The sequence below is a fragment of the Balaenoptera borealis genome (genome assembly GCF_965194805.1).
Source record: "Balaenoptera borealis genome assembly, chromosome: 14".
NCBI lineage: Eukaryota > Metazoa > Chordata > Mammalia > Artiodactyla > Balaenopteridae > Balaenoptera > Balaenoptera borealis.
The window spans coordinates 27631796-27654243 of record NC_138875.1 but is presented as its reverse complement, the minus strand read 5'-3'; positions in this window follow the sequence as shown (position 1 = coordinate 27654243).

The window sequence follows — 22448 nt, the reverse complement described above, 5'->3', positions numbered from 1 at the left end:
TATTCAACATAGTTTTGGAAGCCCTAGCCACAGCATTCAGAGAAGAAAAAGAAATAAAAGATACAAATTGGAAAAGAAGTAAAACTGTCACTGTTTGCAGATGACATGATAGTATACATAGATAATCCTAAAGATGTCACCAGAAAACTACTAGAGCTAATCAATGAATTTGGTAAACTTGCAGGATACAAAATTAATGCACAGAAATCTCTTGCATTCCTATACACTAATGATGAAAAATCTGAAAGAGAAATTATGGAAACACTTCCATTTACCATTGCAACAAAAATAATAAAATACCTAGGAATAAACCTACCTAGAGAGACAAAAGACCTGTATGCAGAAAACTATAAGACACTGTTGAAAGAAATTAAGGATGATACCAACAGATGGAGAGATATACCATGTTCTTGGATTGGAAGAATCAATATTGTGAAAATGACTCTACTACCCAAAGCAATCTACAGATTCAATGAAATCCCTATCAAATTACCAATGGCATTTTTTTAAAATATTCTCTCTTCCTCACAGCTGCAGCAAAGCAGAGGTTCTTCTTTTTTTTTTTAATTAATTAATTTATTTATTTATTTTTGGCTGTGTTGGGTCTTCGTTTCTGTGTGAGGGCTTTCTCTAGTTGTGGCAAGTGGGGGCCACTCTTCATCTCGGTGCACGGGCCTCTCACTATCGCGTCCTCTCTTGTTGCGGAGCACAGGCTCCAGACGCCCAGGCTCAATAGTTGTGGCTCACGGGCCTAGTTGCTCCATGGCATGTGGGATCTTCCCAGACCAGGGCTCGAACCCGTGTCCCCTGCATTGGCAGGCAGATTCTCAACCACTGCGCCACCAGGGAAGCCCACCAATGGCATTTTTTACAGAACTATATCAAATTATCTTAAAATTTGTATGGAGACACAAAAGACCCCGAATAGCCAAAGCAGTCTTGAGGGGAAAAAACGGAGCTGGAGGAATCAGGCTCCCTGACTTCAGACTATACTACAAAGCTACAGTAATCAAGGCAATATGGTACTGGCACAAAAACAGAAACATAGATCAATGGAACAAGATAGAAAGCCCAGAGGTAAACCCACACACATATGGTCAACTAAACTATGAGAAAGGAGGCAAAGATATACAGTAAAGAAAAGACAGTCTCTTCAATAAGTGGTGCTGGGAAAACTGGACAGCTACATGTAAAAGAATGAAATTAGAACACTCCCTAACACCATACACAAAAATAAACTCAAAACGGATTCAAGACCTAAATGTAAGACCGGACACTATCAAACTCTTAGAGGAAAACATAGGAAGAACACTCTTTGACATAAATCACAGCAAGATCTTTTTTGATCCACCTCCTAAAGTAATGGAAATAAAAAACAAAAGTAAACAAATGGGACCTAATGAAACTTCAAAACTTTTGCACAGCAAAGGAAACCATAAACAAGATGAAAAGACAGCCCTCAGAATGTGAGAAAATATTTGTAAATGAATCAACGGACAAAGGTTTAATCTCCAAAATATATAAACAGCTCATGCAGCTCAATATTAAAGAAACAAACAACCCAATCCAAAAATGGGCAGAAGACCTAAATAGACATTTCTCAAAGAAGACATACAGACGGCCAAGAAGCACATGAAAAGATGTTCAACATCACTAATTATTAGGGAAATGCAAATCAAAACTACAATGAGGTATTACCTCACACCAGGTAGAATAGGCATCATCAGAAAATCTACAAACAACAAATGCTGGAGAGGGTGCAGAGAAAAGGGAACCCTCTTGCACTGTTGGTGGGAATGTAAATTGATACAGCCACTATGGAGAACATTATGGAGGTTCTTTAAAAAACTAAAAATAGAATTACCATATGATCCAGCAATCCCACTACTGGGCATATACCCAGACAAAACCATAATTCAAAAAGACACATGTACCCCAATGTTCATTGCAGCACTCTTTACAATAACCAAGATATGGAAGCAACCTAAATATCCATTAACAGATGAATGGATAAAGAAGATGTGGGACATATATACAATGGAATATTACTCAGCCATAAAAAACAATGAAATAATGCCATTTGGAGCAACATGGATGGACCTAGAGATTATCATACTAAGAGAAGTAAGTCAGAGAAAGACAAATATCATATGATATCACTTATATGTGGAATGTAAAAACAGTGATTCCACATATGAACTTATTTACCAAACAGAAACAGACTCACAGATGAAGAAAATAAACTTATGGTTACCAAAGAGGGAGAGAGATAAATTGGGAGTTTGGGATTAAAATATATACACTACTATATATAAATAGATAATCAACAAGGACCTACAGTATAGCACAGGGAACTCTACTCAGTATTCTGTAACAACCTATATCAGAAAAGAATCTGAAAAAGAATAGATATATGTATAACTGAAAAAAATAAAAACAGTGTAAACAGAAAAAATAAAACCTCTGTTCTTAAAAAAATGAATCAATGGAAATTCTAGAACTGAAAAATGCAATATCTAAAATTTAAAAATTAATTTATGGGCTTATCAACAGAATGAAGAAAACAGAGGAAAGAGTCAGTGAACTTAAAGAGAGATCAACATAAAATATCCAATGTGAAGAGTAGAGAGAAAAGTGATAGAGCCTGTAGGATAATATCAAGAGACTTAACACACATGCAATTGGAGTCCTAGAAAGAGAAGAGAGATGAAATAGGGTAGAAAAAAATATTTGAAGAAATAATGACCAAATAATCCCCAAATTTGGTGAAAGACATAAATTTGCACACCTAAGAATCTTACAAACCTCAAGCAGGTTAACTAAAATAAAACCATGTCAAAGAATATTAGAGTCAACCTGCTGGAAATCAGTGACAAAGAGAAAATCTTGAAAGCACACAGAGAAAAGCAACATATTACAAAGAGGGCAATAATGATTCAAATGACCACTGATTTCTCATGTCAGAAAGAGTGGAGGCCAGTAGACACTGGATGAACATCTTGCAAGTGCTGAAAGAAAAAAAAACAAAAACAAAAAACTGTGAGCCAGGAATTCTATAGCCAGCAAAAAATATACATCAAATATTCAGACAAAATCAAGATTTTTTCATATAAAAGAAAACTAAAAGAATTTGTCACCAGCAGAGCTGCACTAAAGAAATGCTAAAGGAAGTTCTTCAGGCTGAAGAGAAATGATACCAGATGAAAATATGGACCATTAGGAAGGAATTAAGACCATCAAAAATCACGGATATCTATAAAAGACTTCTTAAACTTTCTTTCAAACATATTTGACTATTCAAAGCAAAAATTATAATACTGCATTTATAACTTTTGTAGCTGTTATATGTCAGATAAAGGAAATCTTATATGTCAGATGTCATATAAAAGAAACGGGGGGGATAATTGTTGTTTACTACAACAAAATAATTCTGCAAGGAAGAGTCTTTTATGTATATTTTTGCCAACTTTTGTAGGAATATCTAGAAAATGTAGAATTGCTGGATAAGAGAATATACACAATTGCAATCTTGATTGATTATGTCAAACTGTCTCCCAAAAGACGACTAGTTGATACATCTACCAGTATTATTGATAGCCCATTTACCTACCCTCAATAACCCAAGGTTTTAATCTAGCTTTAAAATGTTTGCCAATCTAATAGGTGAAACATGGTAACTCATTTTTGATTTAATCTCTTATCTTTTAGTTACCATTAAGTTTGTCAGCCATTTTTATTTCTTTTCTGAGAACTGTCCTATATCTTATTAATATGTGAAACAAAGAAAACTAGTCTTTATCTACACATGTGCTGCAAATGTTTCCCCTCACTCTGTCATCTGCCTTTTGACTTCTTTTTCATACAAAATATTTAAATTTTCAGATAGCCAAGGTTAAAGTGAAGTTCTTAAAAGGTCAAATTCATGAAAATTTCATTTTATGGTTTCTAAGGTTTTGTCCAAACTTAGAAAGATCTCTACTTCATGACTCATTTTAAAATCACCTATGTTTCCTTCTAACATTTTTATTATTTCAATTTTTACCTTTAGGTAATTGTACTAAGAGGAATATAGATTAAGAATTAAGGACAATAACTGAAATAGAGGGTAAAAAAATAAAAATAATCAATGAAACTAAGAGCTGGTTCTTTGAAAAGATAAACAAAATTGATAAACCTTTAGCCAGATTTATCAAGATAAAAAGAGAGAGGGCTTAAATCAATAAAATCAGAAATTAAAAAGACGTTACAACTGACACCACAGAAATACAAATGATCATAAGAAACTATCACAAACAACTATATGCCAACAAAATGGGCAACCTAGAAGAAACAAATTCTAAGACAAATTCCTAGAAATGTGTGATCTCCCAAGACTGAACCAGGAAGAAACAGAAAATATGAACAGACCAATTAGTAGTAATGAAATTGAATCAGTCATTGTTTTTTTAAAAAAACTCCCAGTAAACAAAAGTCCAGGACCAGACAGTTTCACAGTTGAATTCTACCAAATATTTAGAGAAGAGTTAACACCTATCCTTCTCAAACTATTCAAAAATACTGCAGAGGAAGGAACACTTTTAAACTCATTCTACAAGGCCAGCATCACCCCAGTACCAAAACCAGACAAAGATATAACAAAAACTGAAAGTTACAGGCCACTATTACTAATGAACATAGATGCAAAAATTCTCAACAAAATATTAGCAAACCAAATCCAACAATACATTAAAAGGATCATACACCACAATCAAGTGGGATTTATCACAGGGATGCAAGGATTCTTCAATATATGCAAATCAATCAATGTGATACACCACATCAACAAACTGAAGAATAAATACTATATGATCATTTCAATAGATGCAAAGAAAGATAAAAAGCTTTTGAGTGGATAAATTCAACAACCATTTATGATAAAAACTCTCCAGAAAGTGGGCATAGAGTGAACATACCTCAATATAATAAAGGCCATATATGACAAACCCACAGCTAACAACATACTCAATGGTGAAAAGCTAAAAGCATTTCCTCTTAGATCAGGAACAAGACAAAGATGCCCACTCTGGCCACTTCTATTCAAAATAGTATTGGAAGTCCTAGCCAGAGCAATCAGATAAGAAAAAGAAATGAAAGGAATCCAAATTGGAAAAGAAGAGGTAAAACTGTCACTGTTTGCAGATGACATGATACTATACATAGAGAATCCTAAAGACGCAACCAGAAAACTACTAGATCTTATCAATGAACTTGGTAAAGTTGCAGGATACAAAATTAATATACAGAAATCTGTTGCATTTCTATAAACTAACAATGAACTATCAGAAAGAGAAATTAAGGAAACAATCCCACTTACCATTGCATCAAAAAGAATAAAATGCCTAGGAATAAACGTACCTAAGGAGGTAAAAGAACTGTAAGATGCTGATAAAAGAAATTGAAGACAACACAAACAGATGGAAAGATATACTGTGTTCATGGATTGGAAGCATTAATATTGTTAAAATGACCGTACTACCCAATGCAATCTACAATCCTTATCAAAATACCAATGTCATTTTTCACAGAGCTAGAATAAATAATTTTTAAAATCTGTATGGAAACACAGAAGACCCCAAATAGCCAAAACAATCTTGAGAAAGAAGAAAAGAGCTGGAGGTATCACACTCCCTGACTTCAGACTGTACTACAAATCTACAGTAATCAAAACAGTATGGTACAGGCACAAAAACAGACACACAGATCAAGGGAACAGAATAGAGAGCCCAGAAATAAACCCACCCACTTATGGTCAATGAATACATGACAAAAGGAGGCAAGAATATACAGTGGAGAAAAGACAGTCTCTTCAATACATGGTGCTGGGAAAACCGGACAGCTACATCTAAAAGAATGAAATTAGAACATTCTCTAACACCATACACAAAAATAAACTCAAAATGGATTAAAGACCTAAATGAAAGATCAGAAACCATAAAACTCCTAGAAGAAAACATAGTCAGAACACCCTTTAACATAAGTCATAGCAATATTTTTTGGGATCTGTCTCTGAAGGCAAAGGAAACAAAAGCAAAAGCAAACAAATGGAACCTCATTAAACTTGAAACTACCAATGAAAGGAAACCACCTACAAAATGAAAAGACAACCTACTGAATGGGACAAACTATTTGCAAATGACATGACTGGTAAGGGGTTAATATCAAAAATATATAAACAGCTCATACAACTTGACATCAAAAAAAGAAAAAACTGTTTTAAAAAATGGGCAGAAGGGGGTCACATGATCAAGGCCAATATGGCCACTGCTGCTGCTGAGCACAGAGGTGCCCTGTGCCCCCAGACTGACAGACGGACAGACAGACATGTAAACCCCAGACTGAAGCACATATAATATAGACTGTGTATGTTTACACTGTTGTGTATAAATGGGACAACTCCTCGCCCTCTACCCCATCCCCTCCCCTCTGGTTGTATGATTTTCTTCTTTTGTTAAGAACACCTGGAAGCAGTGCCTCCTTCAGGGTTGGCTGGGGGCTCAGCCTATCTACCTCTTGGGGTGTCTGCCTCTCCCTCTCCCTCTCCCTCTCACTCTCCCTCTCCCGTGGTTCCCTTCACTCTCCCATGTGCTCAGTATTCAGTGGTGTATATTTCTTCTCCCAGACATGGGGCACATGACCCAAGTGACAGGATCCTCTCCTTAGTCTTAGCTCCTGGAACTCTTCATAAGGAGTTGGGGGAGGGGGGAGGCACAGGAAATGGGAACCAAGCTGAAGCAGGGGCTGAGACTGGGGCTGGATGAGGGTGCTCCTCGCTACCCAGCCTTCTGTGGAGAACCTTCCCTGGGATTAGAGCTGCTGTTCCCAGGGGAAAGTGTTGTCTCCCCTGCCCTTCTTTTGGGCCCCATGGTGTGATGCTGTGTCTGTATATTCTATACAAAGGTACTTGTCCTTTCCCTTTGTAAACTACATTTGACATGGATTAAACCAGTATAAACAGCTAAAAAATAAATTAAAAGGTCAGAAGACCTGAACAGACAGTTTTCCAGAGAAGACATACAGATGGCCAACAGGCACATGAAAAGATGCTCAACATCACTAATCATCAGAGAAATGCAAATCAAAACCACAATGAGATATCACCTCATACTTGCCAGAATGGCTATCCTCAAAAAAACCACAAATAGCAAATGTTATCAAGGATGTGAAGAAAAGGGAACCCTTGTACACTGTTGGTGGGAATGTAAATTGATCTGGCCACTATGGAAAATGGTATGGAGGTTCCCCAGAAAACTAAAAAATAGAACTACCTTATGATTCAGTGATTCCACTCCTGGGTATATAGCTGAAGCAAATGAAAACATTAATTCAAAAAGATATATGCACTTCAGTGTTCATAGCAGCATTATTTACAATAGCCAAGATATGGAAGCAACTTAAGTGTCCATCAACAGATGAATATATAAAGAAGATTTGGTGTATATATACACAATGGAATACTACTTGGCCACAAAAAAGAATGAAATTTTTCCATTTGTAACAACATGGATGGACTTAGAGAGTATTATGTTTAGTGAAATTAGTCAGACAGAGAAAGACAAATACTGTATGATATCATTTATATGTGGAATCTAAAAAATAAAGCAAACTAGTGAATATAATTTTTAAACAAACAGACTCACAGCTATAGAAAACAAACTATGGTTACCAGTGGGAAGAGGGAAGGAAGAACAGGCAAGATAGAGGTAGGGAATTAAGAGGTACAAACTAATACTGTAAAATAAATAAGCTACAGGGATATCTTGTACAGTGTAGGGAATATAGCCAATAATTATAATAACTATAAATAGAGTATAATATTTAAAAATTATGAATCACTATGTTATACACCTGAAATTTATATAGTGTTGTAAATCAACTATACCTCAATTAAAAAAGAAAGAAAAAAAGAATTAAGGACTATATCCAGCTTTATTTTTTTATCCAAATGACTCAACTGGTTTTCCCAGCATCGATTATTAAAGAATTGATTTCTCTCCAGTGATTTGAAATATATGAACTATTTTATTATATATGCTGTGTTCCCTCTGTTTTGCAGGTGGTTTATGAACTCTCTGCTTTGTTTCATCAATCAACAATGTCTCTCTGAGGAAGGGGAGATTTTAGAAGCATAGAGAGGAAGAGACATGTCTGACATTTTGGAGTTCAAGGCCAGGGAGGAAGCACAGCTTTGGGGTCAGGAGTGCTGTTGGAGCTGCTGGGAAGGAGCAGCAGGAGGAAGGGGAAGATTTGGGGAGCACTAGGCTTGCAGAACAGGACAAAGATAGGTGTCTAAGTTACACAATGATATTTTTAAAAGCAATAGTGTTGCCTCCCAAAATGACCAAAACTAACAACAAACACTTGTCCAGGTTCTCAGAGGACCTGCTTTAATGAACAGAAAATGGGTTTGTTAATCAGTTCGCCAAATGTTTCTAAAGCGCTTGAAATCATTTTGACCTCTCATAGGTATCTATTTTCCACTATTATCTTCTGTTTCACTCTTGGAAGCAGGCTGTTGTTTCATCAGAATCTGAATATATGTGTATTCTACATATGCGGGATCCAAAACAAAAAGTTTATAGCAGGCTATTCTGAAGATCAGTTGGGTTCCTCCTATGAGCCAGGCCCTGGACGTTATCCCTCATAAACCTCACACTGTGGCCCTTGCAGCAGCAGCAGCAGGAGGAGCCACTATTACCACATGTTACATAGAAAATCAGGAGTATACAAAGTCCCACTGTAGTTAGTGGCAAGGCTGGTGCTCAACCGCAGCACCATCTGCCGCAGAAGCTGTGTTCCCACCGGGATACCACACTGGCTTTCCCCCGTGGTCTAGAGGGCAAAGGTAGGAAATGACACAGAAAGAGGAAAACAACCAGGTTTTCCAGAGAAGAGGAAATGGAAAGAAGACACAGAAAGGAACAACCAGCCCCCCATCTTCATTCAGAGCCAACAGTAGGGCATGGCCTCATTTACCCTGACAGAATGACAGAGGAAATAGGGCTTTCTGTCCCTCCTCCCAGCATGGTGAGAGCTGGGGTCCCACCAACCCACACCCACACTCCAGCTCCTCACATCATGCCCTCCTCTCTGGAAGCCTTGCAGCCGACCCTGTCCCATGTTCCCTGAAATGGGCCCTTACTCAGCTGGGGTGGGCAGGGAATGAGCTGGTGCTAAGGAATGAGAAACTCCTATCAGCCTGTAACCCTTAGCCCTTCGACTGGAAATTCCTGCATATTCCACTTACCTTTCCTGCTTGCCTCTATATTTTCACCCACCACCACTCCTGAGGTCTACACCCTGGTTCCACTGACCTAGGAACCAGCTGGGAATTCCTTTCACCAGATTAAACCTGATTAAGAGTCTTAGGTTGCAGAGAGGGCCCTTAAGGTCCCCAGAAACAATCCTGGTTACATGTTCCAACTCTTCCTTACCTTCTCCCAGGCATTCACACAGGGTGACCACATACAGTTGTGCAGGTTGTATATTGCACAATCTTACTGGGCATGTAAAGCACAATGACCCCTGATTCACATACTTTCACTGTTTGCTCAACTCTGAGGATGATGGTATTGACTTATAGCTCACACTCAGAGACTGTGTACAAACACCCCAATCCCCTCTGCTGGTGACTCCTGGGAAAATCAGGGCAAGGGAACTCAGAAAAAAAGGGAAAAATTCTGCCTTTGGTAACTGGGTATACCAAGGCCTTCACCCATCCCCCATTCCCACACCCCCAGTATTTTTATGTAGCTCCATAAAGCCTTTGAGATATTCTACCAAGAAATTCATAGTACAGAATGTGTCTAAACAAATGGCTACATATCTGGTTTGCCAGGGACAGCCCAGTTGATGACTATCGTACTGATGGCCCCAACAGTTTAGCAATTGTCCCAGACAAAAGTATCCCAGTTTGGATAATAAATTATATAGTCACCCTAATTATAAACCACAAATGGACCAGCACAGTGAGACTGGGAGAAGGCAGCATCAACTTACTGTCCAATAACACAAACATAAACGTGAAGAACCAAGTCCCTCCCATCAGGAAACTTGCACAAGCCTCTTAGATAGCCTCATCCACCAGAGGGCAGACAGCAGAAGCAAGAAGAACTACAATCCTGCAACCTGTGGAACAAAAACCACACTCACAGAAAGATAGACAAGATGAAAAGGCAGAGGGTTATGTACCAGATGAAGGAACAAGATAAAAACCCAGAAAAACAACTAAATGAAGTGCAGATAGGCAACCTTCGAGAAAAAGAATTCAGAATAATGATAGTGAAGATGATCTAGGCAAAAGAATGGAGGCAAAAGTCGAGAAGGTGCAAGAAATGTTAACAAAGGTCTAGAAGAATTAAAGAACAAAAAAACATAGATGAACAATACAATAACTGAAATGAAAAATACACTAGAAGGAATCAATAGCAGAATAACTGAGGCAGAAGAATGGATAAGTGACCTGGAAGACAGAATGGTGGAATTCACTGCTGCAGAACAGAATAAAGAAAAAACAATGAAAAGAAATGAAGACAGCCTAAGAGACCTCTGGGACAACATTAAAGACAACAACATATGCAATATAGGGGTCCCAGAGGAGAAGAGAGAGAGAAAGGACCAGAGAAAATATTTGAGATTATAGGTGAAAACTTCCCTAACATGGGAAAGGAAATAGCCACCCAAGTCCAGGAAGCGCTGAGAGTCCCAGGCAGGATAAACCCAAGGAGAAACACGCCAAGACACAAGATAATCAAATTGACAAAAATTAAACACAAAGAAAAATTATTGAAAGCAACAAGGGAAAAACGACAAATAACATACAAGGGAACTCCCATAAGGTAACAGCTGATTTCTCAGCAGAAACTCTACAAGCCAGAAGGGAGTGGCATGATATATTTAAAGTGACGAAAGGGAAGAACCTACAACCAAGATTACTCTACCCAGCAGGGATCTCATTCAAATTCAACAGAGAAATCAAAAGCTTTACAGACAAGCAAAAGCTAAGAGAATTCAGCACCACCAAACCAGCTCTACAACAAATGCTAAAGGAACTTCTCTAAGTAGGAAACACAAAAGAATAAAAGGACGTACAAAAATAAACCTAAAACAATTAAGAAAATGGTCATAGGAACATACATATCAATAATTACCTTAAACGTGAATGGATTAAATCCTCCAACCAAAAGACACAGGCTCACAGAATGGATACAAAAACAAGACCCATATATATGCTGTCTACAAGAGACCCACTTCAGACCTAGGGACACATACAGACTGAAAGTGAGGGGATGGAAAAAGATATTCAATGCAAATGGATATCAAAAGAAAGCTGGAGTAGCAATACTCATATCAGATAAAATAGACTTTAAAGAATGTTACAAGAGATAAGAAAGGACACTACATAATGATCAAGGGATCAATCCAAGAAGAACATATAACAATTATAAACATATATGCATCCAACATAGGAGCACCTCAATACATAGGGCAACTGCTAACAGCTATAAAAGAGGAAATCGACAGTAACACAGTAATAGTGGGGGACTTTAACACCTCACTTACAGCAAAGGACATATCATCCAAACAGAAAATTAATAAGAAACACAAGCTTTAAATGACGCAGCAGACCAGATAGATTTAATTGATATTTATAGGACATTCCATCCAAAAATAGCAGATTACACTTTCTTCTCAAGTGCACGTGGAACATTCTCCAGGATAGATCACATCTTGGGTCACAAATCAAGCCTCAGTAAAGTTAAGAAAATTGAAATCATATCAAGCATCTTTTCTGACCACAACGCTATGAGATTAGAAATGAATTACAGGGAAAAAAACGTAAAAACCACAAACACACGGAGGGTAAACAATACGTTACTAAATAACCAAGAGATCAATGAAGAAATCAGAGGAAATCAAAAAATACCCACAGACAAATTACAACAAAAACTCAACGATCCAAAATGTATTGGATGCAGCAAAAGTAGTTCTAAGAGGGAAGTTTTTACCTATACAAGCCTACCTCAAGAAACAAGAAAAATCTCAAATCAACAATCTAACCTTACACCTAAAGGAACTAGAGAAAGAAGAACAAACAAAACCCAAAGTTAGCAGAAGGAAAGAAATCATAAAGATCAGAAATAAATGAAATACAAACAAAGAAAACAAGAACAAAGATCAATAAAACTAAAAGCTGGTTCTTTGAGAACATAAACAAAATTGATAAACCATTAGCCAGAATCATCAAGGAAAAGAGGGAGAGGACTCAAATCAGTAAAACTAGAAATGAAAAAGGAGAAGTTACAACAGACACTGCAGAAATACAAAGCATCCTAAGAGACTACTACAAGCAACTCTATGCCAATAAAATGGACAACCTGGAAGAAATGGACAAATTCTTAAAGGTATAACCTTCCAAGACTGAACCAGGAAGAAACAGAAAATATGAACAGACAAATCACAAGTAATGAAATTGAAACTGTGATTTAAAATCTTCCACCAAACAGAAGTCAAGGACCACATGGCTTCACAGGTGAATTCTATCAAACATTTAGAGAAGAGCTAACACCCATCCTTCTCAAACTCTTCCAAAAAATTGGAGAGGAAGGAACACTCCCAAACTCATTTTATGAGACCACCATCATCCTGACACCAAAACCAGACAAAGATGTCACAAAGAATGAAAACTACAGGCCAATATCACTGATGAATATAGATGCAAAAATCCTCAACAAAACACTAGCAAACAGAATCCAACAACACATTAAAAGGATCATACATCACGATCAAGTGGGATTTATCCCAGGGATGCAAGGATTCTTCAATATACGCAAATCAATCAATGTGATACACCATATTAACAAATTGAAGAATAAAAACCATATGATCATCTCAATAGATAGAGAAAAAGCTTTTGACAAAATTCAACATCCATTTATGATAAAAACTCTCCAGAAAGTGGGCATAGAGGGAACCTACCTCAACATAGTAAAGGCCATATATGACAAACCCACAGCCAATATCATTCTCAATGGTGAAAAACTGAAAGCATTTCCTCTAAGATCAGGAAAGAGACAAGGATGCCCACTCTCGCCACTATTATTCAACATAGTTTTGGAAGTCCTAGCCATGGCAATCAGAGAAGAAAAAGAAATAAAAGGAATCCAAATTGGAAAAGAAGAAGTAAAGCTGTCACTTTTTGCAGGTGACATGATACTATACATAGAGAATAGTAAAGATGCTACCAGAAAACTACTATAGCTAATCAATGAATTTGGTAAAGTAGCAGGATACAAAATTAATGCACAGAAATCTCTGGCATTCCTATACATTAATGATGAAAAATCTGAAAGTGAAATTAAGAAAACACTCCCATTTACCATTGCAACAAAAAGAATAAAATATCTAGGAAAAAACCTACCTAAGGAGACAAAAGACCTGTATGCAGAAAATTATAAGACACTGATGAAAGAAATTAAAGATGATACGCATAGATGGAGAGATATACCATGTTCTTGGATTGGAAGAATCAACATTGTGAAAATGACTCTACTACCCAAAGCAATCTACAGATTCAATGCAATCCCTATCAAACTACCACTGGCATTTTTCACAGAAGTAGAACAAAAAATTTTACAACCTGTATGGAAAAACAGAAGACCCCGAATAGCCAAAGCAATCTTGAGAACGAAAAATGGAGCTGGAAGAATCAGGCCCCCTGACTTCAGACTATACTACAAAGCTACAGTAATCAAGACAGTATGGTACTGGCACAAAAACAGAAATATAGATCAATGGAACAGGATAGAAAGCCCAGAGATAAACCCACGCACATATGGTCACCTTATCTTTGATAAAGGAGGCAAGAATATACAGTGGAGAAAAGACAGCCTCTTCAATAAGTGGTGCTGGGAAAACTGGACAGGTACATGTAAAAGTATGAAATTAGAACACTCCTTAACACCATACACAGAAATAAACTCAAAATGGATTAAAGACCTAAATGTAAGGCCAGACACTATCAAACTCTTAGAGGAAAATATAGGCAGAACACTCTATGACATAAATCACAGCAAGATCCTTTTTGACCCAGCTCCTAGAGAAATGGAAATAAAAACAAAAATAAACAAATGGGACCTAATGAAACTTCAAAGCTTTTGCACAGCAAAGGAAACCATAAAGAAGACCAAAAGACAACCCTCAGAATAGGAGAAAATATTTGCAAATGAAGCAACTGACAAAGGATTAATCTCCAAGATTTACAAGCAGCTCATGCAGCTCAATATCCAAAAAACAAACAACCCAATCCAAAAGTGGGCAGAAGACCTAAGTAGACATTTCTCCAAAGAAGATATACAGATTGCCAACAAACACATGAAAGCATGCTCAACATTATTAGTCATTAGAGAAATGCAAATCAAAACTACAATGAGGTATCATCTCACACCAGTCAGAATGGCCATCATCAAAAAATCTAGAAACAATAAATGCTGGAGAGGGTGTGGAGAAAAGGGAACACTCTTGCACTGTTGGTGGGAATGTAAATTGATACAGCCACTATGGAGAACAGTATGGAGGTTCCTTAAAAAACTACAAATAGAACTACCATACGACCCAGCAATCCCACTACTGGGCATATACCCTGAGAAAACCATAATTCAAAAAGTGTCATGTACCACAATGTTCATTGCAGCTCTATTTACAATAGCCAGGACATGGAAGCAACCTAAGTGTCCATCAACAGATGAATGGATAAAGAAGATGTGGCACATATATACAATGGAATATTACTCAGCCATAAAAAGAAACGAAATTGAGTTATTTGTAATGAGATGGATGGACCTAGAGTCTGTCATACAGAGTGAAGTAAGTCAGAAAGAGAAAAACAAATACCGTATGCTAACACATATATATGGACTCTAAGAAAAAAAAAAAAAAAGGTCATGAAAAACCTAGGGGTAAGATGGGAATAAAGACACAGACCTACTAAAGAATGGACTTGAGGATATGGGGAGGGGGAAGGGTAAGCTGTGACAAAGTAAGAGAGTGGCATGGACATATATACAGTACCATACATAAAATAGATAGCTAGTGGGAAGCAGCCGCATAGCACAGGGAGATCAGCTTGGTGTTTTGTGACCACCTAGAGGGGTGGGATAGGGAGGGTGGGAGGGAGGGAGATGCAAGAGGGAAGAGGTATGGGAACATATGTATATGTATAACTGATTCACTTTGTTATAAAGCAGAAACTAACACACCATTGTAAAGCAATTATACTCCAGTAAAGATGTTAAAAAAAAAAAAAAGATGCTACCTGAAAACTACTAGAGCTAATCAATGAATTTGGTAAAGTTGCAGGGTATAAAATTAATGCACAGAAATCTCTTGCATTCCTATACACTAATGATGAAAAATCTGAAACACTCCCATTTACCATTGCAACAAAAAGAATAAAATACCTAGGAATAAACCTACCTAGGGAGACAAAAGACCTGTATGCAGAAAACTGTAAGACACTGATGAAAGAAATTAAAGATGATACAAAAAGATGGAAAGATATACCATGTTCTTGGATTGGAAGAGTCAATATTATGAAAATGACTATATTACCCAAAGCAATCTACAGATTCAATGCAATCCCTATCAAATTACCAATGGCATTTTTTACAGAACTAGAACAAAAATCTTAAAATTTGTGTGGAGACACAAAAGATCCCAAATAGCCAAAGCAGTCTTGAGGGGAAAAAAGGGAGCTGGAGGAAACAGACTCCTTGATTTCAGACTATATTACAAAGCTACGGTAATCAAGTCAATATGGTACTGGCACAAAAACAGAAATATAGATCCATGGAACAGGATAGAAAGCCCAGAGCTAAACCCACGCACCTATGGTCAACTAACCTATGACAAAGGAGGCAAGGCTATACAATGGAGAAAAGACAGTCTCTTCAATAAGTGGTGCTGGGAAAACTGGACAGCTACATGTAAAAGAATGAAATTAGAACACTCCCTAACACCATACACAAAAATAAACTCAAAATGGATTAGAGACCTAAATGTAAGACCGGACACTATAAAACTCTTAGAGGAAAACATAGGAAGAACACTCTTTGACGTAAATCACAGCAAGATCTTTTTTGATCCACCTCCTAGATTAATGGAAATAAAAACAAACAAACACACAAAAAACAAAACAAATAAAGTGAAGAACCATTTAACTGAGCAGCTACTATGTGTATGTACATCTATAAGCTATGCATATATGTATATGTGTTATCGTATATACATACGCATAGATATAACCTTTGTGTGCATGTGTGTGTATACCGTCCTCCTGCTCCTCCTCAAGCCCTGTTGTGATGTGTGGATGGACAGCAGCTCTTCCTGCACCACCTGCCCACACTTGGCCCTGATTTACGTCTTTCTGGTCCTGAGGCACTGAGGCCTGACACAAGGGCAACAGGAGAGGGTCCCATCAGGCTCCTGCTGCTGCTGCCCCATCTGCCTCTTCGGAAACTCCTTTTCCAGTTCTCCCACCCTGTCCTGCCTGCTTCCAACCACCCTTGGCCTTGGCCCAGCCCCCCGTCAATCAGCCCTCTAATTAGCCCTTGAGCCAAGCTCTGCCGCCCCCTTTGGCCTTTGAGGCTGGGTTGGGAGGCTCACTGGCCAGCCTCTCATGGAGCAGAAAGTCACATCTTGTCACAATAGGTCCTTGACAGAGAACTTGTGCCAGCATCCTGGCCCATGATCATGGGCAGAGACTCAGTAGGACTTTGCAAGCATCTGATTTTGTAGTCTTTGGAGACCTGAAGACTCCTGGCTTTGAGCTCAGCCATGAACAGGAAAGCTGATAACTCCAATGAGGGGAGAAACCAAAGTCCAAAGATAGGCTATATTTTCACTTGTTCAGACACTTTAGCTTAGGCACTCAGCTCTTCAGAAAGTGTGAACGATAGATTAAAATCTAAACCTGTTCTTTGAGAGCAAGGAGCTCACACTACCAGAGGATGGGCATCCCACAAGCATTTCCTGAGTGTACAATGTCTTGTAAAAATAACAAGGGAAAACAGGTGTATTTTATATTAAGTAATTAGATAACCATGGTCTTGAGGTCCTGTGTGCTACATGTTGAAGAAGAAAAAAAATGAAAAAAGATGGCCTCTGCTTTTGGGGAGTATCATAAAATGGGGCAGACAGACTAAAAAAAAAAAGGGTTTGCAGCACCATAGATGGACCTAGAAAATATTACACTTAGTGAAGTCAAACAGATACTATAATATCACTTATATGTGGAATCTAAAAAATAATATAAATGAATCTGTATACAAAACAAAAACAAACTCACAGACATAGAAAACAAACTTACGGTTACCAAAGGGGAGAGGGAGGGTGGGAGTGAAAAATGAGGAGTATGGTATTAACAGACACAAACTAATATACATAAAATAGATAAGAAACAAGGATTTACTGATAGCACAGGGAATTATATCAATATCTTGTAATAACCTATATTGGAATATAATCTGAAAACAGTAACTGAATCACTATGCTGTACACCTGAAACTAACACAATATTGTAAATTAACTACACTTCAATTTAAAAAAATTTTTTTTTAATTTAAAAACCGTGCTGGCTTAAAATTATTTCTGTCTTTCCATATCATTATGAAACCAATCACAGGTGTTCAGAAAACAAAATGCCCTTAGAAAGATAAAGCAAAATTTTAAATCCCAAAGACACAAAGAAATATTCTAATATTCATTTGGTTAGCCTAAATAATAAATATTAGATTGAAAAAAAGGAGAATATGTCAAATCAGGGTGATAAGAGCTCTTATAAGGAAAGCAAAGGGTGCCAAGAAAGGGGCACAAAGGAGGGGCTGTAAACAATGGTTGAGGTAATAAGACCCACACAGACACAGACAAAAATAGTGTTATGATAGAGGGTAAAATGTATGATTCAATTAAGCAAGCACTTATGGTGCACTGGTATGCCAGACATTGTGAAAATCAATCTGAAATACAATAAAAAATCCAAATGTCATCAAAGACTCAGGTCTTTTCTATCCTTCCACTTTGTTCTCCACATATTGGCTTTTCATGCTGGTAGTTAGGGCCTTATAATCACAAAGTGGCTACCACAGCTCCAGACATCACATCTTAATACTAGGAAAAAAAGAGATGAGGGTTAAAGACTTTCTCTTCACCAGTTTTTCTCTTTTTATCCAGAAATCAAAAACTTTCCCAGACGTTCCTCAGCAGACTTTCTGTTGTGTTTCGTTTGTCAGAAATGGGCTATGAGGCAAAAGCAGAGGGAGGAGAAAGGATGATAAATATCTGGTAAAGTAGTTTAGAATTGCCATGGGCTAGGCATATTGTTAACTGAAAAAAAAATGGGATTCTATTGGCAGAATACTAACATTCATCTGGTCCAGTCCTCCTTCTGGGTACATGAAAGATTGTAGTCTCCTGCCTTCTTGAAGTTACGTGTGGCCAGATGACAGTTCTTGTCAATGAAGTGAAGAATTTAATTTCTAGAACTTGGGTCTCTGTTCCTCTGTATCGGGAAACCCTGAAGCCTAGTGTTGAGGTGTAGGTATCATAAGACGGTTGACTCTGTCAACCTCATCTCTGAGTGATGTCTATGCCGAGCAGAGTACCCCACCACCAGCTCACAGTGGTCAATAGGGTAGAGCGAGTGGGAAGTAAACCTTCGTTGCTTTAAGCCACTGAGATGCAGGGACTATTTGTTACCACATATAACCTAGCTTATCTTTGAGGCATGATTGATGCAGAAATTGATACTAGAAATGGGGAGCTTCCTTTAAAAAAAAAGCAATCCTAATATTATGTGCCATTGGCTTAGCAGTTTGGTGATAAATAGGCTGAAAAACTGATATTGGAGACTGGAAAGATGGTCAGTTTTTAACTGTGATAACTTGGTAGACAGATGATATACCTAATGTATTTGTTGCTCTAGGAAAAGAGGTTTTTAAAAATTAGAGCATTAGTAGAGTGTGTGTTCATTGTCAAGGTCAAGGTATTACTAGGAAGATATGAACTCAGGAAAGAACTGGCCAGATTACAAGCAGAAGTGAAAGGAAATGAGAACGTCCCAATGCAGGTCTTTGCAGGGTTGGAGAGGACAACTTCTCACTCCAAAGAGCAAAAGATAAGGATGAGAGAACTTTTTAAAATATAGTTATTCAATTGTTCATTTATATCAGTATAGACTCATATTTATTTTACTGTATGGATTATAACCTAATACTATTGTTATTTATTTTGTTCAAATTTATTTTCGCTTTGGACATTAAGAGTTCCTTCAATTTGTCCCCATCCTTTATTTTAGCACTTCGTTAGTTTCAGATGACCCAGACACATCTTGTATTTCCCCTGCCCTGGAATCAACCGCTTCTCTCAAGGATCCCTGATTCCTTATATTGGAGAGTTTTATTTAGAAACAAAGATACGGACACTAGGTGTGCCTGTTGATTCAAGGGTATCATGGTGTCTAGACCGCTACTATCCCAGGCACACACATACATTCATTTTTATCTATCTATCTGTACATATACATTTTAAACCAAGATTTCATACTGATACCTCCAATTCCAATCCAATGTTACAAGGTTCATTCTAGCATTCCCCCTTTCTTAATTGTAACTTTTTTCTCCAGCAGAGAGAAATCTAGCTCTTATTATCTACATTAAATCTACTTATTTGTTCAATCTTAGTGTACACATAAGTAGTTTCAGAATCTCTAACCCATATCCCTATGAGAAATTTACTAACTGGAGTACAGTTATCTATGTAGAGTTCTTTGTCTTTAACCTTATTCAGTCAAAACTGTTTTCCAAAGTAATTTAAGCTAGTTCTTTATTCTCTCCAGTGGGTTAGGTTATTCTTCTGTAACATATTTAGATGTCCTTGTTGTGACTTATATTCCATTTTGGGTTCCTCCCCCATATCCTCATTGACTTTTTAAATTACATACAGTAAAATTCATTCTTTGCAGTATATAATTCTATGCATTTTGTCAAATGCATAGAGTCACGTGTTCACCACCACAGTCACTATACAAAACGGTTCCATCATCATGAAATTCCCCCATGCAGTTCCATTGTAGTCAACCACTTCCTGAACCCCTACCCTTGGCAACCACTGATCTGTTTTCCATTCCTATAGTTTTGCCTATTCCAGAATATCATATAAATGGAATCATTCAATATGTACCCTTTTGAGTCTGTCTTCTTTCACTTAGCAAAATGCATTTAATCCATCCATGCTGTTGTGTGAATCAGTAGTTTGTTCCTTGTTACCTCTGAGTAGCACTCTCTTGTATGCATGTGCAATACTTTATCATTCACTGATTGAAGGACAACTGGTTGTTTATAGTTTGGGGTGAGTATGAATACAGGTGCTATAAACGTTTTCACACAGGCTTTTTGTAAACATAGATTTTCATCCCATTTGGGTGAATACCTAGGAGTGGAATTGCTGAGTCATATGGTAAGTGTATTTTTAACCTTTAAGAAACTGACAGACTGCCAAAGTGGCCTTGCCATTTTGCATTCCCACCGGTGAAGCATAAGTGTCCAGCTGTTCTTCTGATCATCAGCATCTGGTATTGTCAGTTTTGTTTATTTTAGTCATTCTAAAAGACGTGTAGTGCTAACCCATTACGAATTTATTTTGCATTTCCCTAATGACTAATGATGTTGAGCATAATCTCATGTACTTATTGGCCATGTGTATATCTTCTTTGGTGAAGTATCTGTTCAAATCTTCTCATTTGGGGTTGATGATGATGATCATCATCATCTTCTCATTGTTGAACTTTGAGAGTTCTCTGTGCATTCTGGCTATAGAGCCTCTGTTAGAGATGTGCTTTCCAAATATTTTCTCCTAGTCTGTAGCTTATCTTTTCATCCTCTTGACAGTGTCTTTTGGAGAGCAAATGTTTTTAATTTTAACAGAATCCAATTTATCAATTTTTTAACATATCCTTTTGGTGTTGCACCTAAATACTCTTTGCCTAACCCGAAGTTACAGAGACTTTTCTCTATGTTTCCTCATAGAAATTTTATAGTTTTACATTTTACATTTAGATCTATGATGTAGTTTTAGTTAATTTTTGTATAAGGTGTGAGTTATGGGTCAAGGTTCTATTTATGTGTGTATGTATGTATGTATGTATGTATGTATGTGGACATACAACTGTTCCAACAGCATTTGCTGAAAAGACTATCCTCTCTCCATTAAATCACCTTATCACTTTTGTCAAAAATCAGTTGCCTATTTACTTTTCTGGACTCTCTACCCTGTTTCATTGATCTTTGTAGCTATCATTTCACCAGTACCACATTATCTTAATTTCTACAGTTTTATATTTGGTCTTGAACTCAGATAATGATAGTCCTTATAATTTGTTCTCTTTTTCAAAAAAAAATCTTGGCTATTCTAGTTCCTTTGTCTTTCCATATAAATTTTAGAATCTGCTTATAGAGATCTACCCAAAAAAGCCCATTGATATTTTGATTAAGATTGTGTTGAGTTTATAGATTAATTGGGAGAGAATTGACCTGACTTCTTAACAATAATGAAACTTTTGAACAATGAACACAGTATATCTCTCCACGTATTTAAGTCTTGTTTGAAACACTCTGATCAGTGTGTCATAGTTTTCAGCATACAGATCTGGCACATGTTTTTTGTTTTTAGGTTTTTATGTAAGTACTTGTTGGGGTTTTTTTTTATGTTATTGTAAATGATTCTGGGATTTTTTAATTTAAAATTCCAACTATTCATTGTTACTATATTAAGTACAATTGATTTCAGTATATTGGCCTTTTATACTATGACCTTTCTAATCTCACTTATTAGTTTTGGGAGGGGTTTTTTGGTCCATTTTTAAAAATTTTTCTATGTAAGTAACCATGTTGTTTGCTAATAGAGACAGTTTATTTCTTCCTTTCCAACTTGTGTATCTTTTATTTCTTTTTCTTGTCTTATTGGACTTACTAGGACTTGTAGTATAAGGTTGAGCAGGAGTGGTTAAAAGACATGCTTGCCTTCTTCCAGTCTCAGGGAGAAAGCATTCAGTCTTTCACTATTAAGTATGATGTTAGCTATAGTTCTTTTGTAGATGCTCTTTATCAGGTTAGGGAACTTTCCTTCTATTCTTAGTTTGCTGAAAGTTATCATGAATTACTGTCCAATTTTGTCAAAAGCTTTTTCTGCATTTATTGAGATAATCATACGATTTTTCCTCTTTAGTCTGTTACTTTAGTGAATTACATTGATTGATTTTTCAAAGTTGAACAAGCCTTGCATTCCTAAAATAAACCACACTTGGTTGTGATGTATTATCCCTTTTGTATAACGCTGAGTTCAATTTGCTAACACTTTTG